The sequence below is a fragment of the Fundulus heteroclitus genome, chromosome 21, assembly GCF_011125445.2.
Source record: "Fundulus heteroclitus isolate FHET01 chromosome 21, MU-UCD_Fhet_4.1, whole genome shotgun sequence".
NCBI classification, from domain to species: Eukaryota; Metazoa; Chordata; class Actinopteri; order Cyprinodontiformes; family Fundulidae; genus Fundulus; species Fundulus heteroclitus.
In genome coordinates this window covers 41,235,546-41,259,089 of record NC_046381.1, presented here as the reverse complement: position 1 = coordinate 41,259,089, position 23,544 = coordinate 41,235,546, and the positions used below count along the sequence as shown (strand labels likewise).

The following is a 23,544-nucleotide window of genomic DNA, read 5'->3' as shown; positions in this document are numbered from 1 at the left end:
GCTGTGAAGACCGTAGGAAGCTGAAATTCGCAGTGTGGCTTCCTGTTGCTATTTCTGACGGTACGGTACGCACCAAGTGGCAGGCGCCTTGCTAAATTTCTTCAGAAATTTTTCTAGTTCTAAAGGCGCTTGTAAATTTCATTCCAATTCTCAAAAGTGCTTGAAAAATAACAAAATAAAAATATTTTTTGTACAAGCATGTATTTTATTAATGTCATTTATTGCAAAATTGCACATTAAAATGCCCAAACAGGCTATTACACTTTCAGAAATAAGGATAAAACATACAATTAATTTGCAAATAATCTCGAGTTACCTATCGACATTATGTGATTAATCGAGGAAATTATCCCCCCCTCTGTTTTTTTTTGCAAATCGCACACTGCATTCAAGAGAGATTAAAAAATAAAAAGATGGAGATTCAACAGTTTGTAACATCAGCATGTGACTGGAGGAGCTGAAATTAAACCCACAACCCTCCCTGAGCCACAGCCATCACCCACAACGAGAACTGAAACAGATTCGGACAGTCTGAGGATGAATCCACGTGAACGGCAGCGAGCGGTTTCACTAAATAGAGCAAAATCACGTTCTTGTGCTCATCCATAGAGAAAATTTGTCCTTTTTCCTGAAACTAAATAAACAACTTGACTTTGTAAAACTGCCGTTTCTCAGCTTTCAGCTGAATATTATATTTTTATGGGAGATCTGAAAGTGTTACAGGAAATTCTTCGCTGTCGGATGAATAAGCAGTGGGCCTGTTGTCTGGCAGAAAGGTGGTCTTGAGTTTCAATCCCTGCCTTTATTTGTGGAGGGTGCATAATATATGGCAATGATTTGTAACCCAACAAGCATTAACAGCAAAAATGTGGAGAAAAACCAGTCAGTTTGTATAAATGCATTTTATTTTCTTAAAGGTGAAGATTCTGCTGGACCTTATAATCCTACAAACATATTAAACACTTTATTTAGAGATGCACCAACCAGGATCATTCATCAAACTTTTAATTACATTTAAAACAAGGCACATCAACAAACTTGCTGTGAACAACGGTTCACGTAACGATAAATTCTGATATTTTTAGTTTGGCTACAGTTAAGATACAGGAAAAATAATCTGTTTATTTTTTGTTTAACTTTGTGATCACAGGTCAGAGCTGCTCAAAGGAAACTGGTCACTCTTTGACCCCTGACCGACTGATTGGTGCATCGCTAATTTTTACAAAGCGCAGTCTTTTTTTTTCTTGAAGCGGTTAGTAAAGGGAAGTTGAAGCTTTTTCTTGTCTTGTTTCTGCTGCAGCCTGATGATTTCTACTCATCAGATGCACTTTAAGTTTTCCTGTCATGAAAAAAGCAAAAGGAAGGAAAAGCAAATGATTAATAAATGATTAATAAAATGGATGGATGGATGAATGACTCAGTTGAGATCTGATAGTTGAAGCTCACCTTTTCTATCTTTTCTTTAAACCAGTGGGATTTTGGGTCAATGCAAAGTCGTCTTTTATCACCTTCAACATCGACCCTGCAAAGAGACAAACACAACAGGTGGACCATCGTATGGTTATTATTTCAAGCAAACAAATGAAACATTTAAGTTACCAAATGTTGTTTAATAAACGTTTTTATCTTAATCAATAGTTTTTGTTAAAATGCCTGATGTAAAACCAAATGCAGATAGTGCATGAAAAACTTCTGTCATTCCCTGAATGTTAACACAATAAGTAACATTATTCTCTCGGTACCACTGTTACAGCTCCTTTAACATTTTACCACTAGATGGCGCTTATATCACATCTACAAAACACTGAGACCTGCGCTCATAGCTGAAAGAGGAAAGGAAAGTAGGTGTAAGGATGAACTGGTGTTCTATCTGCTGTCCTTACAAATAGAAGTGTTTGTGACAGGCGTGTCCTGGTTTTTGTTCGAAACATTTTATGATTTTCCCGTCGACCTTGAGTGACCCTTGGGTACAGCAAGGTGGGCATTTATGACAACGGCCTTCAGCACCTTGGAACAAATTGACTGAAACACAGAGAACAAAACAAGAAGGAAATTATTTTCACCAAGTTAAATTTATTTTTTCTTTTAATTAAAGATTATCTGAAAACTCACACATATTTAATAGTCAGTCTCTTTACAGTACCTAACAAAAACAGTTCAGCACCCAGTAGAGGAACCAACTTGTAGACCAGAGAGGCCTAGTTAGATCTGTCTTTTGTATTTATTTATTTACACCACAACAAGGGAACTAAATGTAACTAAAATATTCTTGAAATGAGTTTATTTGTCCTTTATTTGAGAAGGTAAATAAGATGATCTGCCAGTGGAATAAATATGTTAACCCCTACAATAAGATCATTAGATAGACTGCAATAGGATTATGGTGATGCGTTGTTCCTATTTTAAGTGCAAACATATTATTCCATTTGGATTTGTACTCATTAATTTATAAAGGAACCATGTGTTTTAATGAATACAATGTAAATATGCAAGATTACAGCCAGTAGTAATTTCCATCTCTAGTCCCTCGGGAGACAGAGCGATCAAGAAAGATAAAATATTATTAAATACACCATTACCTCAGTGTAAATAAAAAAGCATTACTATCCATAGTTAATTTAAAAAAAAGAAAAAAAAAACTAGAATTATTGACTATATAGAATATCCACATTGTGATACCAGTCAATTTTTATTTTAAGATCAGTCTGATATATTAGTTATAAAAGTAAAATCTCAATATTAGCATTGGCAGATCCTTTAAACTTTTCTGCTCAAATCCAGGACAAATACACTCATTTAAAGAAAATTTCACTTTGTTACTTTTAGTTCCCTTTTTGAAGTCTACAAAGGGACAATGTATATTAATGAACACTATGTAAATATGTGAGAATATAGCCAGTGCTAATTTCCATCTCCATTCCCTCAGGATGCTGATCCACCCTAAAAAAAAAACAATACAATGCCAAAAAAAAAAAAAAAAAGACAACAATACTAAGATTTAATGATTAAATACATTTCCCCAGACTGTATAAGAAAAACAAAATACATTCTTTGTTTTTAGTTGTTAAAAAAAATTTAAATAAAATAAGCACAATAATTTAATATATAGAATGTCCACATAATGATGCCGGTGCATATAATCATAATCAAGTTTTCTTCGTTCTTTAAGATCCGTCATAAAATAAACACTAAAATGTCCATAAAATTAAAAAACACAATGCAAAAAGGGAACTAAAAATAGGCAATATCCTCTTGAAATGAATGTTTTTGTCCTTGATTTGAGCAGGTAAATATGATTATTATGATTAAGATTTTTGCACTTAAAAAAAGGAACAACTCCTCTCCATCATCTTATTTCAAATGAATATATCTAATTGTCTTATTTTGGGTGTCAAATTATTCATTCCATTGGCAGATAATCCTATTTACCTGCTGAAAATTAAGGACAAACACTCATTTTAAGAAAATACTTAATGTACTTAACTTATATTTCCCTCTTTCCAGTGCAGTTATATATATATATATATATATATATATATATATATATATATATATATATATATATATATATATATATATATACACATATTTGTGTGTACATATACGGCACATATACATGTATACATACAAGAATGTATACATAGTTAAAATCAAATTGACCTTTGTTCAATAACCAAATGTTTAAATGTTTTGTAAATAGTTTAAAAGATGTCTGATCACATATAAAACCAGCAGGAACTGTGAATTCCATATTTTGAGAATACCGCCTGTCCAAAGTAATTTCTTCTAAAAGGGACTGGACAGTCACACATCAGGCTTGCGCTAGTTAATCTGCTTGGATTTTCTGTTTTCTTAATAAATTATTATGATGGATGGGGAGCTAGTCCTTTTATAATGTAAAATACTACAACAGAGTCTGCATATTTAATCAAATTCTTCCGATTTAATAGATTGTTTTTAAAATGCAATGAGCTGGCCTGTTTAAAATAGAAACCAGAGGACGTAACTGGAGGACAGTTCTACAGACAGTCTCCATGTTCAGTCCTTTGTTTTTTTAAGTAAAACTATATTCTATATATATACCTATTCAATACATTAGAATATCATTGGAAGGTAATTTATTTCAGTAACCCAATTCACTCAGTAAAAACACATTAATTAATTACACAGATGCAATTAGACATCTAGAAACCAACTCGATATGTTAATTGAACAGTTCTCTGGTTTTATTAAAAATCTTTGTATAGTCGAATCATTGCCATTCAGAGATCTTGACTCTGTGGATAAAAATGACCCAAAAAGTGTAGCTTGGACCTAAAATATTAAAAATAAAGAGTACTTTACCAGCAGCTACAGCGACGAGGATCCAGACTGTGAGAACAGGCAAAGACATTTTGCCCTTCATGGTGAAAGTCAGCCTGGTTGGATCTGCTGTGTTCTGTAAAGCCGACTGGATCTCAGCTGTCAATGTTGGTCCTTCAATCAACGAAGGGTCTTAAATAGGTGAACATGTGAGATGTACAGGAACTCGTGACTTTTTCTCTGAGATAATGACAAGATACACAAAAAGGGTCACAGCATGAAAGACATGAAAACCGCATCCTCACACACCACAGTCTGATGCTGGCTGAACCGACTCTTACCGTCTTTTTGTAATGTTTAGACGCTGCAACTGTTTGATCAAACTGAGATAATGTTGCAGAAAAGATCGAAGGTTGTCAGATAAAACAAAGTATTCTGTACATTGGAACGAAACTTAAGATGCTGGAGATAGCGTGAAATGAGCAGCTGCAATGAAAACATGCTCTTATACAAAACAGATTGCAATGACATATTTTTCAAGCTCTGGTTTCTACAGAGGTAACTCACTCTACAGTTAACCCCAAAGAGCCAGCCAGCCCTCAGCTTAACCCAGACATCCCTCTCCTGTCATGATTTATATGAACCTGAACACAACCACACACAAGCAGAGCTAGTTTAGAGAGTTTATTGAAGGGAGTGGATAGTGGAGGATGAATAAACCAACAGTCTGTCCAGGGCTGGAGCAGGAGGCTGTTAATGGCTGCAGCTGGCTAGCAGGATGGAGCCAGAGCATGGAGGTAGCAGGACCAGCAGCATGGCAGAGAGGAGACATGGAGCCAGAACCACAGCAGGATTAGCAGCACGACTGGGTGAATACTAGCAGGACTGGAGTGAGAGCAAAACCAGAACCATAGCAGGCACGCGGAGATGAAGGGAACTCCGGCTGGACAAGAACAGGTGAGGTGAGCAGTCATGAGCAGTAGTGAGCAAAAACCAACAGAACAAACTGACAGGGAAGAGCTAACTGAAGGGAGCTAAACTAGGGAGGATGACAGGTGTGCAGAATACTGGCTTGATTAGTGGCTGACAGGTGTAGATGATTACTGAGGTCTGTAAACGGAGCTTGAATGGAAGGTGGAGACTGCCAAGAATATCCATGGTGCAGCAGGCAAAACTGCACCATGACATCTCCTCAGCCACGTCCTTTAGCATATTCTGGCAGGCCCCAAGGCCACAAGGCATTCTCTTACCAGGCGGGACAGATAGCCCGTCCAGCGAGTTCGGAGTCTGCCCTGGGATCTCCTCCCAGTGGGACTCTCCTGAAAACCCCTAAAAGGGAAGCAGCCAGGGGCGTCCTGATCAGATGACCAAACCACCTCAACTGGCTCCTTTCGATGCGGAGAAGCAGCCTGCTTTTGATTAAAAGTTGTTGGAAGTGGTTGATAAAAGACAAATACTAACTAATATTTTACAGTTTAAAAAGATTTTAACTAGCCAGTAAAAATCTGGGCCTAGAAAAACAGCAGTGTCCATCTGCTTCCACTGTCTGTGAAAGAGGACCAAATTTATACCATGTTTATGTAGCGGTTGGGGGCTGCAGAGTGACTCTAGTGCAAAGTACTTCCAGTGACAAGATCTACTGTTCACTGTTTGTTCATCTGACCTCCAAATGGCTCAATAATCTCAGCAGGTAGAAAATAAACTTAAAATAAAAAAACTTGTGTACAAATAAGAAGTTTCACTTCAACATAAAAAGTCTAGGTTTTTGTCTCTCCGTTGCACTTTTGGTGAAAACAAGTCTGTTCTTAATTCATGAAGTTACTCACAGTTGATAGAGTAGTCAGATATTTTATCAAAGAGTAAAGATACTTGAGCTATAATATGACTCAGCTAAAAGTAATATGTACAGTGCAGTAACTACACTACTCCTAAAAGTACATTATGTTCATGAAGTTACTGAAATAAATATAACTGAGTAAATATAACTAGTTACTAACACCTCTGTACCTAAGGGTAACTTAGAGAGACAGATTGACCTAACAGCCACGTTCTTGGACTGTGGGGGGTAGCTGGGGTACCCAAAGAGAACACACATATGCACAGGGAGAACATGCAAGCTCCACAGAGATAATACCCAGCCCAGGATTTAAACCCAGGACCTTCTTGATGTACACAAAAGCTCTACCAACTGTGGCGCTGTGCTTCTTATATTTTAGTTTTTTCTTGTTTCTTTATTCATCCACGTGGAAATTTGTAGGATACAAATTGCCTGATTAAATGAAATATAATGATCATATGTGTTTTAGTGTCACTTATGGAGTTCTTGAATCAGTTGATATTGGATTTATTCATTTCCAACCAGCTTTTAGTAAATTCTCAGACCTAACACAGCAGAGAAAAAAATGTTACATAACTTGATTTGCTTTCTACAGACTACAAGGTGTTAGAAAATAAATAAAGTCAGAGTCAGCAAAACACGAGGGCTGTAAACTAAAGTAGAGAGCCAGCAACATCTAATTAACATCCATCAAAGAACGATGAAACAAACCTAATGTATGCTCAATATCAGCTTGATACCCACAGCTGTTGCCATCTAATCCTGGACCCTGGAAAGTCTGACTCCAGTGAAAACATTACAGACTGGGTGTAAATCGGATCACTGCAGTCTGATAACTTTTTAGTTGCTAGTTTGCAACGGACACTGTTAAAGTCACAACATAACTAAAACTGTTTGTCTAAGAAAATTAGAAAATTTTAGCAAGGCGCCTGCCTCGTGGTGCATACCGTACCGTCAAAAATAGCAACGGGAAGTAACACTGCAAATTTCAGCTTCCTACAGTCTTCACGGCCCCCGCAGCGGCCGTTGAAAGGTGCCATGTTAAGTCAATGGACCTCCTAGGAGCCTCTGGCTAGCAGTGTTGTCATGGAGACTCACTGACAGCTGCAGCCCTCTGTATCTGTAAAGGCAGAAGAACTCTGGCTAAGCAGAAGTTGGTAGGACCTTCCTAAAGCTACTTCCGGTTAGTAACATGCTAACCGTTAGCCGCTAGCATGGTTGTGTTCAGTATCACCGGGTGATGTTACTCTGTTAGCTTGGTTGAAATCCTGTACTGAGAAGTGCCTAAATTTCAGGAGAAAATCCTGAAATTCCCAAAAAGTCATTTTCCCATTCATTCCTAAGTGGGTTTATGGCTTCAGTTTCTGGGGTACGATGTTACCATGGTTACTTTGAGTGACACCATAAGTAATAGCACACATCATGAGACCCAGCAGCACATTTTCATGTATAGATTGTGGGGGTGGATGCTTCCATTCGGGCCATCACTGTTGCAGCCCTCTGTCTTAATTATCATTACCTTTATCATGTGAGGTACTGAGGTGAATGTGTGATTTTAGTGTCTTTGGAGCATTTCTGCAGCATGTAGCAGAGGCAAATAGGGGTCAAAAAATGGATGTTTGACACGTCATAAAATATACATGCTTTATCCGACATGGCCCAGATTTGTTATGCAGCTTTCCCTCTAAAGGAAGTACAAACTCTATCAAGCAGAAGTTTGTATGAGCTTCCTGGAGCTACTTCCGGTTAGCAATATGCTAACCGTTAGCTGCTAACATGGTTGAGTTTAGTATCCCCGGGTGAGTGTACTCTGTTAGTTTGGTCCAAATCCTTTACTGGGATGTCCCTCAAATAGGGAGAAAGTAAGTTGTTTATAACGTTGCCATGGTAACTCAAAATGGCGGGTGGTACAAAAAAATACTTCATGGGATCAGCACACATGTTTTGATATACACACTGTGGGGAGTATAATATAAAACTCTAAGTCTCCCACACCGGAAATCGATCCCACAATCTCTTGCATTCAAAGCCTGCACTTTGTGTCTGAGCTATACTGTAGCACCTTATATGGGCATGCATTTCTGGGAACATAAGGGGTTTAGTCCCCCATTGAAAAGCATTGGATGTTTGACACCTCATAGCTTGGAGATGCTTTATGCGACATGGGCCAAATTTTTTGTGGATATTTCTCTCTAAAGGAAGTACAGACTCTGTGAAGCAGAAGTTTGTATGAGCTTCCTAGAGCTACTTCCGGTTAGCAACATCCTAACCATTAGCCGCTAACATGGTTGTGTTCAGTATCACCGGGTGATTATACTCTGTCAGTTTGGTCCAAACCAAACTTTGGTGCCAATACTTAATGTCACCAAAGCTCACCAAAGGCTATGGCTCAGATCGGCCTTCTTTAGCAACTCAGCCTCACCAAATCTGGGCCCAGAACTCAACATTTGACCAAAATGGTGTGTAGTGCCATTTCCCACAGGTGGGTGGTGCTGTATAGGCCGGGGGGGGGGGGGGGGGGGGGGGGGGGGGGGTCGTGTCTGGGCATCATGACAGGTCCTGTTGGAGTCCAAGGCCCAATAGGAAAGCATGTGAAATCCAAAAAGGGAGAGAAAAATGACACATGCCTGATAATCGCTGGAACATTTTAAATTGTTAAGAGGAAGTGACTGTGCGAATTTCAGATTCCTACATTCATCACAGCCACTGCAGTGGGTGTCGAAAGTTGCCATTCTATCCCAATAGAGCCTGTAGCCTGAGGTCCGTCGTCATGGAAACTCACTCACACCTCTGCTGCAGGGCCAGTCTACTGAAGTGCAGACACTTTGTGTCAGACTCTGCCTCATTGGAATAGAATGGAATACTTTGCCTCGAACAACGCTCCATATCTCCTGATCCGTAAATGGTAGAGACGTAATCTTTTATGCGTTTATTTTGTAACGGATAGGGGAAGAAGACAAGCTATCGGTTTTTGCTAGAAATATTCAATAAATGCGCAAAATCTTTTATTAAAAATCTTTGTATAGTCGAATCATTGCCATTCAGAGATCTTGACTCTGTGGATAAAAATGACCCATGAAGTGTAGCTTGGACCTGCTGTGTTCTGTAAAGCTGACTGGATCTCAGCTGTCAATGTTGGTCCTTCAATCAAGGAAGGGTCTTAAATAGGTGAACATGTGAGCAGTACAGGAACTCGTGACTTTTTTTCTGAGATAATGACAAGATACACAAAAAGGGTCACAGCATGAAAGACATGAAAACCGCATCCTCACACACCACAGTCTGATGCTGGCTGAACCGACTCTTACCGTCTTTTTGTAATGTTCAGAAGCTGCAACTGTTTGATCAAACTGAGATAATGTTTCAGAAAAGATTGAAGGATTTCAGATAAAACAAAGTATTCTGTACATTGGAACGAAACTTAAGATGCTGGAGATAGCGTGAAATGAGCAGCTGCAATTAAAACATGCTCTTATACAAAACAGGTTGCAATGACATATTTTTCAAGCTCTGGTTTCTACAGAGGTAACTCACTCTACAGTTAACCCCAAAGAGTCAGCCAGCCCTCAGCTTAACCCAGACATCCCTCTCCTGTCATGATTTATATGAACCTGAACACAACCACACACAAGCAGAGCTAGTTTAGAGAGTTTATTGAAGGGAGTGGATATTGGAGGATGAATAAACCAACAGTCTGTCCAGGGCTGGAGCAGGAGGCTGTTAATGGCTGCAGCTGGCTAGCAGGATGGAGCCAGAGCATGGAGGTAGCAGGACCAGCAGCATGGCAGAGAGGAGACATGGAGCCAGAACCACAGCAGGATTAGCAGCACGACTGGGTGAATACTAGCAGGACTGGAGTGAGAGCAAAACCAGAACCATAGCAGGCACGCGGAGATGAAGGGAACTCCAGCTGGACAAGAACAGGTGAGGTGAGCAGTCATGAGCAGTAGTGAGCAAAAACCAACAGAACAAACTGACAGGGAAGAGCTAACTGAAGGGAGCTAAACTAGGGAGGATGACAGGTGTGCAGAGTACTGGCTTGATTAGTGGCTGACAGGTGTAGATGATTACTGAGGTCTGTAAACGGAGCTTGAATGGAAGGTGGAGACTGCCAAGAATATCCATGGTGCAGCAGGCAAAACTGCACCATGACATCTCCTCAGCCACGTCCTTTAGCATATTCTGGCAGGCCCCAAGGCCACAAGGCATTCTCTTACCAGGCGGGACAGATAGTCCGTCCAGCGAGTTCGGAGTCTGCCCTGGGATCTCCTCCCAGTGGGACTCTCCTGAAAACCCCTAAAAGGGAAGCAGCCAGGGGCGTCCTGATCAGATGACCAAACCACCTCAACTGGCTCCTTTCGATGCGGAGAAGTAGCGGCTCTACTTTGTGCTGGGATGGCTGTTTACAACAAATATTTGAAAGCTGCTCTGAATGCATGGTGTGTTGGTTCTACCATGTTGAGCTGGGCAGGACCTGCAGCTGCAAAAACTGTTCATACCATGCCCCCCCCCCCCCTCCTACCCCCACCACAGCACAGCTGGTGTGAGGTTGTTTTACTGCAATGCTGCACATGTTCTCTCATATAAACAGTGCAGTAATGAAAATTCAAAACCATTGTATTAAAATATCAAATGAAAGACATTGTAGAACAGAAAACTGTGCATGACACTGTGGTATATCTTGTAAAAGCAACACTAAACCAATTTATATTTTTAGAAATGTTATTTAGATGGATGGATGGATGGATGGATGGATGGATGGATGGATGGATGGATGGAGGGATGGATTAATGGATGGATAATCAACTATTTTTTGTTACTTTAATGGTGGCAGTGTTAGGGGGAAATCTGATCAGTGATCTTATCAGAGCCACAGCCCTGATAAAGTTTAAAGTGTGACTTTAAAGTCTTGCGTACAAATAGCCTTTTTTCTTTGCTATTGCTGCTATGAACAGTTTTCAGTTATTGTTTTACTGCTATTCATGACGGGCAAAGTCAAACATTCTGAATGGAGAAAATCGTCCACATGTTTGGGATTCACTCTGTAACAGACTAGTATCTCTGCTGTAAAACACTAGCTCTAAATATGGCTTCATTAAACTTTTAAGGCTCTTAAATTAGAGAGCATGAAATAAGTAACAGGAAACGGTGTTTTGTGCAAGTTGGCATACTAGAAAACCACAATGTTGCGCACCATGAAGCTGAAAGTTTAAAACAAACATGCAATATTTATAGATGTTCCACTGGTTAGATTGTTTAAGATTAGTGTTGCTGAACCCACAGAATGTTTCCAGCTTAAAATGAGCATTCATAGTCAGCGTGTTCAGAGACATAGAGAGCTTAACCGTGATGGGACACTTATTAAAAAGTCCTCCTGTTTTCTGACTGAAGTTTAATGAACAGGGGCCGATCAGTCTGCTTTTGATTAAAAGTTGTTGGAAGTGGCTGATAAAAGACAAATACTCTAATATTTTACAGTTTAAGAAGATTTTAATTAGCTAGTAAAAATCTGGGCCTAGAAAAATAACAGCAGTGTCCATCTGCTTCCACTGTCTGTGCAAGTGGACCAAATTTATACCATGTTTATGTGGCGGTTGGGGGCTGCAGAGTGACTCTAGTGCAAAGTACTTCCAGTGACAATATATACCGTTTACTGTTTGTTCATCTGACCTCCAAATGGCTCAATAATCTCAGCAGGTAGAAAATAACAAAGCTTGTGTACATATAAGAAGTCTCACTTCAACATAGAAAGTCTAGGTTTTTGTACCTCTGTTGCACTTTTGGTGAAAGCAAGTATGTTCTTTATTCATGAAGTTACTCACAGTTGATAGAGTAGTCAGATATTTTACCAAAGAGTAAAGATACTTGAGCTATAATATGACTCAGCTAAAAGTAATAAGTACAGTGCAGCAACTAAACTACTCCTAAATGTAAATTTTGTTCATGAAGTTACTCAAATAAATATAACTGAGTAAATGTAACTAGTTACAACCACCTCTGTACCTAAGGGTAACTTAGAGAGACAGATTGACCTAACAGCCACGTTCTTGGACTGTGGGGGGAAGCTGGGGTACCCAGAGAGAACGCACACATGCACAGGGAGAACATGCAAGCTCCACAGAGAAAATCCCCAGGCCGGGATTTAAACCCAGGACCTTCTTGATGTACAAAAAAGGTCTACCAACTGTGGCGCTGTGCCTCTTATATTTTCATTTTTCTTGTTTTTTTTCTTGTTTTTTTATTCATCCACGTGAAAATTTGTAGGATACAAATTGCCTGATTAAATGAAATATAATGATCATATGTGTTTACTCTCACTTATGCATTTCCTGAATCAGTTGAAGTTGGATTTATGAATTTCCAGCTTTTAGTAAATTCTCAGACCTAACACAGCAGAGAAAAAAATGTTACATAAAATAAATTTGCTTTTTACAAACTACAAGGTGTTAGAAAATAAATAAAGTCAGAGTCAGCAAAACACGAGGGCTGTAAACTAAAGTAGAGAGCCAGCAACATCTAATCAACATCCATCAAAGAACGATGAAACAAACCTAATGTATACTCAGTATCAGCTTGATACCCACAGCTGTTGCCATCTAATCCTGGACCCTGGAAAGTCTGACTCCAGTGAAAACATTACAGACTGGGTTTAAATCGGATCACTGCAGTCTGCTAACTTTTTAGTTGCTAGTTTGCAACGGACACTGTTAAAGTCACAAGATAACTAAAACTGTTTGTCTTATCAGATGGAACGATATCCTCTGGTTATTATGTGTCACACCAGCACAAGCCAAGTCACTGCTTTAAAGGTGGCAGAAAGCAGCTGCATGATCCCGTCCCAATAAATCAACTTGATCACAAAATTCATTTTTATACAGTTATATAAAAAGTGTGTTCGTTACTTTAATAGTTTGATGTCATTCATATTAAAGAGTAAAAGCAGGTTTGTGATGATTGTTGTGGAAAATTTAATCGATGTATGTAACAAAGATAGTTAACAGATTTTTTTTAAAATAGAAATTCAGCTGCTACTTTTATTAAGGATCAGGGAACTCATTATTTTCTGGATAACCAGGATCTTTTGCTTGTTTTCTGTTAATAGTTACAGTTAAAAACAATCAGCTCTGATTTCACTTTCCTCTTGCCAAATCTCAAAGGTATTATTACTCTGATTAAATGACAAATTTGGTTATTTAACTTGATTATGACCAGAAATGAAAAGTTTAGGACATTGACCTAACTGGAGTGGTTCCTGCCTTGACCTTGAACCAGAGTTTGGACTTTAATGCTATGACTTTGGAGCTTGACTCCAGACTCCCTCTGGGATCTTGTCCAGAAGCAGATAAACTGTGAGGAAGTTTTTTCTAAGGAGCACGGTTGGAAACTCTGATTTAAAAAGATTTTCATTCAAACACAAAGTTTATTTCTGACAGAAAATGAGATGAGCATCTCTCAAAGAGGTCTGTTTGGAAAAGAATAGATTTGTTTTAACACAGATTATTTTTATTATTAGTTTTTTAATGATCTGAAACATTGAAAAATAGATTAAAAAAGAGTCCATAATAATAATTTAAGGGTGAAAACACTTTTTCACAGCACTGTGGGGAAGAAACTTGATTTTGGAGAAGTGAAGGCAGATCAGCTGGACCAGAGCGCAGAACAGAGCCGAGAAGCAGCACGACGAAGTGATTTAATGATGAAATTTACTCTTACAAAGTCCAAATTAGTCCAGAACCAGGAATCCAAAACTGATGAACACAAAGGAGGGTCTGGCAATTGGTGAAGGGAGACAGGTGGCTTTAAATAGAGGGGAATCAGAAGCACAGGAGAATTCAGTGAATCAATAAGTAAAGTGACAGGTGTCAGCAAAGAAAGTGAAGGAGGAAAGGCAGACAGGGAGGAAACAGAAATCTGACAGAAGCAGCACACAAGGAACTAAGAAATATATATGACACTAGAAATAATAACTGAAGGAAGGATCAAAAGTAAAGTCCATCACAAAACTGAGGATTATAACATAGTTGCATTTTTAGTGACTGATTTTGCATTGAACCAATGTCATTTCTTCAGCACGAAAACCTCATTTTGTAGCTAAATGCAAGAATGATAATGAAGCAAATTTTACCACAGCGCCTCATTCTATAGGGCTGATGATTATCTGACATTTATGTGGTATTTGTGTGCAAATCAGCCCATCATGAGAGGAAACTAACGACAGGCCTAGCAGAGGATTTTAAGGCTGGATGGTACACTAGTTTGCTTTTCTGCCTGCTTTAATTATGCCGTTTATTTAATATTTTTTATATGCGGTCTGGTTTTCAGGCCCAACTTTAGAATCCAACCAATCATATCTTAAATCTAAGAAGACTTAGAGTCTTCTTAGAGTTAATAAGAAATAAGAAATCAAAACTGTACTGATTTGCTTCCTCACCAACATCATGACATTGTTCATAGATTTAAAGTTCAAACCAGACATCTGCTGTCATGATTTATATGAACCCGAACACAACCACACACAAGCAGAGCTTAGTTTAAAGAGTTTATTGAAGGTTGTAGATAGTGGAGGATGGATAAACCAACAGTCTGTACCGGGCTGGAGGATGGTGATGGCAGGAACTGGCAGCTCGGCAGGTGAATACTTGCGGTACCGAGCAACAGCAGAATGTCAGGGTGAATACTTGAAGGACCGGAGACGAAGGAAATTCAGGCTGGCAAGGCAAAGGTAGGCGAGCAGTCATGAGCAGATGAAAACTAACCAACAGAACGAACCGACAGGGGAGGACTGAAAGCAGGGAGCTTAAATAGGGAGGCTGACAGGTGTGCTGAGTGCTGGCTGATTAGTGGCTGACAGGTGTAGGTGATTAATGGAGCATGGGATCTGGAGCTGTATGGGAGGCTGAGAGTGCCCTGAAATGTCCATGGTGCAGCAGGCAAAGCTGTACCATGGACATCTACTTGTAGTTTTTCTTACTAAATGGCACTAAAATTAAAGTAACATTTTTAGTAATTTTATATTTTGCTTTTGTCAAATTAAGGAATAAAAACATGCAGTTTCCTACAGCTTGAGATCTGTCCAGCTTTAGATCTCCTATCTGCAGCGTTATAAATTCACATTAAAAGCCTCCTTTAGCAGCTTCTCACCGCTTTATGATGGTTTCAGATCATCTGTTTTCTTTCTGTTACGGAGGAAAACTCTCCTACAGTAAAATAAATCTGTGACTGGATCTTATTAATTAATCAGAAAGGGTTCTGACGTCTGTATCATGATTCTGTGAATGTTTTATTTCCTTTTAGCACCAATTAAAAGGTTTGATTAGTTGTTTTAGTTTATCTGACGTTCTTATTTCTTATCATCTTATTACCCTGACATGTCAGAGATGATCATGACTCTTTGCCTCCACCTGAAGGTGGAAACTGGATTTTTATTTTAAGACTTACCCTTTCCTGCACAATGACACAGCTGCCCTGCAGCAAGAAGGTCCTGGGTTCCAATCCCAGTGAACCCATGTGCATCCATGGGTTTTTTTCTGGGTACTCTAGCTTCTACTAGCCCAAGCAGAGGAGTTCCAGTGGGGGCAGCTTGGCTTAATTAGTTATTATCCTGATCACATTATTTGACAGGTTTTAGAAGTTTCTAAAGGCACAAATAGAATAAGTTTCATGTTTTAGAGTTTGCAGATTTCTAAATAAATATCTATCTTAATTTGGAGCTGTTTGAAGTCATGTTGTAAATGTGTTTAAATGGATTAAATGTATGCAGCTCCTTTCTAGTCATGCTAACTCCTTAAAGCTTTTTTACACCAGAGCGACGCTCACCAAATTTCACTCACATTCATACTCAGACACACAGACTGGTTAAGTGCCTTGCTCAGAGAAACATTTAAAGATTATTTATTGTCACCATGTGTTACTGTGGTGAAGTCTCTTTTTGGCCACTCCGGCTAAGTTTACACATAAGAGACAAACAAAGAAACAGGAGAAGAACAAGGGTTACAGTTTTTTTTTTCATTTTAGCATTTAAGAGAGATTAAAAAATAAAAAGATGGAGATTCAACAGTTTGTAACATCAGCATGTGACTGCTTTCAGCTGAAAATTATGTTTTTATGGGAGATCTGAAAGTGTTACAGGAAATTCTTCCCTGTCGGATGAATAGTAGTGCAGTAGGGGGCGCTCTTGTCCAGCAGTGAGGTGGTCTTGAGTTTGAATCTCCTGCCTTTATGTGTGGAGGGTGCATGTTCTCCCACCGTGTTTATGGGTTTTCCCCTGTTTCCACCAACAGTCTAAAACCAACATATAAGTCCAAGGGAAGGCTTGTTGACCTGTCCACTGGTCAGCCTCTAAGTGCTGAAGATGGCCAGCAGTGCTTCGCGGAAAACACACAACGCTGCCCTGAGGCTATGAATAAGCAGAAAACTGATGCGTGTTTGTCTTCTGTTTTTACTCCTTAACAACCAAAATGGATCCAGGCGTCCTGACAAAACCAGGCTAGGTTGGGACAGACGAAGACTCACGTCGCTGTTGGACAGTGGTGGGATAACAGCAGCAGTTCTGCTAAACTTTAAACTCAAAGCAGGCAGAAACATTTATGCAAACATTTAAACCCCACAGGTAGGCGTGCTGACTGCAGACCCACTTTAGTTTTTGCTCGAAGCAGCTGGTGAGCTGATCTTCCATCGGCCTTCTGCTGCGGCGCTGCAGCAGGATGCCTCCTCCTTGCCTGTATCATCAGAGAGAAATGCTTTTATTATGTGTGTGTACAGAAGACCAACTACAGATGCGTTCAGTTTTCTTTTATTTCTGTAAAATTATGCATTGAAAACAACAACAAGTCTATTCTTGTTCCTAAAAAAAAAGGAAATTTAAAAAATCAGTGTTTCTGAGTTATCTCCGGAAAACTAAGTGGCAGTCGGAAATATTTAATATTGAATAAATTGCCTTTAAGTTTACATTGCTGACTATATAACCCGATAATATAATCATCTGAAATAAAGATATTCTACCTTCTGCTGCAGAGAGAACAACAGCAATCGGACTGAGGCCCAGTGGCTGACAGACAGATTCCTCCATGTTTGAAACCATAGCAGCACCAAAACCCAGGATCTCAGCTCGGAAAGCTTTCAGCTAAACGGCCTTTATGCTGCATCTGTATGCAGAAAAAAATAACTTGAACACTTCTTGATGGTTGTGTCATTTTAACCTGATAATCAGGATGACTGGGAAGAAACACATGGACGGACATGTAAACGGATGTACTCGTGAAAATGACATCACCACTAAATGCTCAGTAGGTTCTGTCGATAAATGTTTAAAGTTCTGAATTTGTTTGCCAATTAATATCCTGTTGTATTTAAAAATCAACAGACATCTGAATGTTCTGTATTTTTTGGAACAAGATTGTTTTGAAAATAAAAAAGTGATGAAATTTTCGCACTTTAACTTCCTGATTGAGTTTTGCTCACTGCAGTTTGGTGAAATATTGTATTTTTACTTCCTCAAAAAAATGTTTTATGTTTCTTGGGCAGAGCTGTCATTAATGATGGGAAATAATTGCAGTTCAGTGTTTTTTTTGTGCTTAGCTCTTTATTAACTGCCATGGACAATGCAGACGACTCTCCCTGTAGCTCTATGCTTCTCCAGGAGTGAATGCCACTTGTTGGGACTTTGCTGCAATCAACTTATATAGGACATTTTTGACCAATCTGTATAATGTGATTGAATTTGACTTTGTAAAGAGCCTTGAGATGACATGCTTCATGAATTGGCGCTATATAAATAAAATTGAATTGAATTGAATTAGAGCTTTGGCTGCCAGAAACAAAGTGTACTCTTTTTGTACTTTTTTTTATTTAAAAAATATTCTCAGTACCTCTATGTTTAACTGTGACTCTTCCCTTCCTAATACCACTGGTGGGACTATTGCTGCCATTAACATTAAAAGTGTAATTTTATGTGTTATTTCCTCCCTAATAAAATGCTGCTGGTTCTGTGGGTTTTTCTTCTAGTATGGAGTCATGAAGGAGCTTATGGTGCCAAAACTGTAATGTAATCTATTTTTTTCCTCATAAAGTGCTGCTTTCTATGGGAATAAAAAAAAAGCTTTTATTCCCAAAGAAGAAGCAACTGCTGCCATCAGTGATCAGTACCCTTTTTTAAATTTTTTATATATTTTTTTCCTGCAGAAAGTACTCCTCGTTCAGAGCTACTGTGTTTAGCGGTGTCTCCCTTCCTTCTCAGACGTAAGAAACAACAGATCTATTGCTGCCATTAACTCATCATTATCTTTTTTTTTCGGTCCCTTTGAAATGTTTCTGTTTTTTCCATGTTGTTCCTGCCCTCTTAACCCCCCGCTGGTTTCTGTTAGATGTCCGATTACACTGATATCGGTTCTTTGGGAGGTATCCTCCCGTAAAAGTAAATAATTTCTCTCCACTGTCACTCCGAGCTTAATTATCAGAACTTCTGGAGATAAGCGCTTCCTGATTTATGTTACAGGATCTGCTTAAATTGACTGTTGTGTCATACTTTGGATTTAAAATGATGTATATTTAACTGTATGGTTATACAGATGTGTGTATGTGTACTTTCAGGGATCTCTACCCCAAGTCATTAAAATTTAGCAGATATTTTAAGATGGATGGCCTTCCTGACACCAGGGTTTCAAACCCAGGACCCCCTGCATTAAAGAGGCAGATTACCCTGCTACACCACAGACGGAATGTGTGGTCATAATGTATAGCAATGAATTCTAACCCACAAGCCTTAAAAGCAAAAAATGTGTGGTAAAACCAGTCAGTTTGTATGAATGCATTTTATTTCTTAAAGGTGAAGGTTCTGTTGGACCTTGTAATTCTACAAACATGTAAAACACTTTATTTAGAGATGCACCAACCAGGCTTTTATCGGCCGATCCCCGATTTCTTTTGTTATACGTCTGACCTGAAGATTTGGATTTTCTTTCTAAGGACTGTGACACATGGAAAGTACTTAAAGGAATGTTCGTCCTAATTCAGCAAATACATGTATTAAGCATTGAGAACAAAAAGAAAAGGCATTGTTTTGGAGGTTACTGGACAAAAGTAGTAGTTTTGATACTAACAAGCCATGTCCTCTTTTCTGGATCAAAGCGTCTGTCCCTGACTTTCATAAAACTTTTTATTACATTGAAAACGAGACACATCAACAAACATGCTGTGATCAACAGTTCACATGACGATAAATTCTGGTATTTTCAGTTAGGCGACAGTTAAGATACAGGAAAAATAATCTGTTTATTTATTGTTTAACTTTCTGATCACAGGTCAGAGCTGCTCAAAGGAAAACTGGTCGCTGTTTGACCCCTGACCGACTGATTGGCTCATTGCTCATTTTTATACCCAGTTTTTTTTTTATGAATTTTTTCTTTCTTGAAGCGGTTAGTAAAGAAGGGAAGTTGAAGTTTTTCTTGTCTTGTGTTTGCTGCAGCCTTATGATTTCTACCCATCAGATGGAAGGCACTTTAGGTTTTCCTGTCATGAAAAAAGCGAAAGGAAAGAAAAGCAAATGATTAATAAAATGTTCTCTTATCATAGAAAATCAATACACGTTTCATCAACATTAATCTCCATATTTGTTGTGTTACCATTTCAACCTGGAGAGGCTCACAGACAGAAGAGGCAATCAGATAGATTTATTGACATAAATCAGTAGAAAGTCTTTGGTGCACGGACCACGGCAGAAGACGAGAAAGATTTGAATGTCTATGGGTTTGGAAGTTCCTTTTAGGATTAGGATTAGTGAAGTCTTCCCCTGGGGTCCGGACGAGACAGTCGGAAAACGCAGCAGAGTTTTCGAGTTTGATTTTATGTCTAAACTCAATTACTGCCCATTCTTCTAGGCTAAACTGCTCCAGCTCCTCCATGTTAGATGGTTTTCACTTGTGAACATTGATCTTTAAGTTTAGCCACAGATTCCCAATTTGATAAGGTCTGCACTCAGAGTAGGCCAGGATGTTATAGACTCGACATAAATGGATCTTCCAACTGGACTATGGCCCTAATCATACAGTTGAATAACTCGAGGGACTAGAAGATTTTCTTGGAGTGGCAATCACAGACAGAGCCATGATCGGTGTTCTGTACAGACCTTAAAAATGTAATGTTTCTTTAATAGGATCTGTCTGATAACATGAAGCAGACGGACTGATATGAAAAATGAGCAGGTTGTGTCAGGTCAGGTCTCTTACAGCACTTCCGGTCATAAATAACATGAATTAGATTGTGTTTTATTGACTCAGTTGTGATCTGATAGTTGATGCTCACGTTATGTATCTTTTCTTGAAGCCAGTCGGATGTTGGGTTGATGCAGAGTTCTTTACCACCTTCGAGAACAACGCTGCAAAGAGAGAAACAAGCATTTGGACCATTGTATTGTTATTGTTTCAGGCAAACATATGAATCCTTTAAGTCCCCAAAATGTTGTTTAGATTATATCACTAAACCTAGTTCAGCTCTATGTTTTCATCATAATCATAAGTTTTTCTTAAAATGTCGATGTAAAACCAAATGCAGAGTAGTGCATGAAAAACCTCCGTCATTCTCTGAATGTTAACACAATTAGTAACATTATTCTCTAGGTACCACTGTTACAGCTTCTTTAACATTTTACCACTAGATGGCGCTCATATCACGTCTACAAAACACTGAGAAAAGTAGGTGTAAGGATGAACTGGTGTTCTATCTGCTATCTGCTGTCCTTACAAATAGAAGTGTCTGTGACAGACGAGTCCTGGTTTTTGTTCGTAACACTTTACGATTTTCCCGTCGACATTTTGTGACCCTTGGGTACAGCAACGTGGGCAAACATGACAATGGCCTTCAGCGACTTGGAACAAATTGACTGAAACACAGAGAACAAAACAAGAAGGAAATTACTTTCACCAAGTTAAATTTATTTTTTCTTATAATCAAGGATTAACTGAAAACTAACACATATTTAATAGTCAGTCTCTTTACAGTACCTAACAAAAACAGTTCAGCACCCAGTAGAGAAACCAACTTGTAGACCAGAGAGGGCTGGATAGATTTGTCTTTAGTATTTATTTATTTACACTGCAACAAGGGAACTAAATGTAAGTAAAATATTCTTGAAATTAGTTTATTTGTCCTTTATTTGAGAAGATAAATAAGATTATCTGCCAATGGAATAAAAATGTTAACCCCTACAATAAGATAATTAGATTGCAATTGAAATAAGATAATGGTGATGCGTTGCTCCTATTTTAAGTGCAAACATATTATTCCATTTGGATTTGTACTCATTTATTTATAATGAGAGAATGCATTTTAATGAACACAATGTAAATATGCAAGATTATAGCCAGTATTAATTTCCATTGCCAGTCCCTCGGGATGCACATCCACCCTAAAAAAAAAAACAAACAATACAATGCAAAAAGAACAACAAAAAACAAAAACAAAAACAAGAACTGTGACTGTATACGAAAAAAAATATTGCACTGTTTGTTTTTAGTTGTTAGAAAAATAAAAAAATAAAATAAGCACAATCATTTAATATGTATAGTATCCACATATTGATGCCAGTGCATATAATCGTAATCAAGTTTTACTTCATTCTTTAAGATCACCATCATGAAAATAAACCCTAAAATGTCCATAAAATTAAAAAAACACAGCAAAAAGGGAAATAAAAATAAGTAAAATCCTCTTGAAATTAGTGTATTTGTCCTTGATTTGAGCAGGTAAATACGGAATAAAATGTTTGCACTTAAAAAAGGAACAATTCCTCTTCATCATCTTATTTCAAATCAATATATGTAATTGTCTTATTTTGGGGGTCAAACTATTTATTCCATATTCCATTGGCAGATAATATTATTTACCTGCTGAAAATTGGGGACAAATACACTAATTTCAAGAAAATACTTAATGCACTTACCTTTAGTTCCCTCTTAGCAGTGCAGTGTAATATATGTACAGTATATATATATATATATATATATATATATATATATATATATATATATATATATATATATATATATATATATATATATATATATGCAAAGTTAAAATCAGTTTGTGGGAGCAACTTCGTCCAATAACCAAAACTTTAAATGTTTTGTAAATAGGTTAAAATTTGTCTGATCACGTTTAAAACCAGCAGGAATTGTGAATTCCATGTTTGGAGAAACCCGCCTGTCCAAAGTAATTTCTCCTCAAAAAAGGGACTGGGCAGTCACACATCAGGCTTGCGCTAGTTAATCTGCTTTGATTTTCTGTTTTCTTAATAAATTATTGTGATGGATGTGGAGCCAGTCCTTTTATAATGTAAAATACCACAACAGAATCTGCATATTTAATCAAATCTTTCCGATTTAATAGATTGATTGTTTTTAAGATGCAATGAGCCGGTCTGTTTAAAACAGAAACCAGAGGACGTAACTGGAGGACAGTTCTACAGACGGTCTCCATGTTCAGCCCTTTATTTTTTTTAAAGTAAAACTATATACAGACCTATTCAATACATTAGAATATCATTGGAAGGTAATTTATTTCAGTTACCCAATTCACTCAGTAAAAACACATTAATTACTTACACAGATGCAATTAGACATCTAGAAACCAACTCGATATGTTAATTGAACAGTTCTCTGGTTTTATTAACCTTTTTTATTAAACCTTTTTAAAGACGACTCATTGGCATTCAAAGATCTTGACTCTCCGGATAAAAAATGACCCAAAAAGTGTAACTTGACCTAAAATATAAAAAATAAACAGTACTTTACCAGCAGCTACAGCGACGAGGATCCAGACTGTGAGAACAGGCAGAGACATTTTGCCCTTCATGGTGAAAGTCAGCCTGGTTGGATCTGCTGTGTTCTGTAAAGCCGACTGGATCTCAGCTGTCAATGTTGGTCCTTCAATCACCGAAGGGTCTTAAATAGGTGAACATGAGAGCAGAACAGGAACTGGTGACTTTTTTTCTGAGATAATGACAAGATGCACAAAAACGGTCACAGGTTGAAAGATATGAAAACCGCATCCTCACACACCACAGTCTGATGCAGGCTGAACCGACTCTTAATGCCTTTTTGCAATGTTTAAAGGTTTGATCAAACTGAGATAATGTTGCAGAAAAGACCGAAGGCTATCAGATAAAACAAAGTATTCTCTACATTGGAACGAAACTAGAGATGCTGGAGATAGTGGGAAATGATCAGCTTCAATAAAAAAATGCACTCTTATTCAAAACAGGTTGCGTTTGGAATGACAGATTGTTCAAGCTCTAACTAAAGCATCAGTCATAACTTAACAAAGTGAACCACTTAGTTTGAGGTCAGTATCACCAAAGTTGACAGCAGAACTACACAGCCCACTAAGGTTCCTACAGAGGTAGCTCACTATAC

General features: G+C 38.2%; 1 long non-coding RNA gene across 2 annotated transcripts; it reads right to left on the bottom strand.

Annotated features, from left to right (window-relative positions):
* Positions 1–887: 887 nt before the first annotated feature.
* On the bottom strand, positions 888–23,074 carry LOC118556760. 2 transcript variants are annotated; one of them, XR_004927332.1, is made up of 4 exons: positions 22,924–23,074; positions 1,884–2,022; positions 1,447–1,522; positions 888–1,339 (listed from the first exon to the last, which is right to left on the bottom strand). It is a non-coding gene; the product is annotated as an uncharacterized LOC118556760 (long non-coding RNA). The 2 variants fall into 2 exon arrangements; XR_004927331.1 differs by lacking the exon at positions 22,924–23,074 and adding an exon at positions 4,345–4,482.
* Between the last annotated feature and the right edge of the window lie 470 nt (positions 23,075–23,544).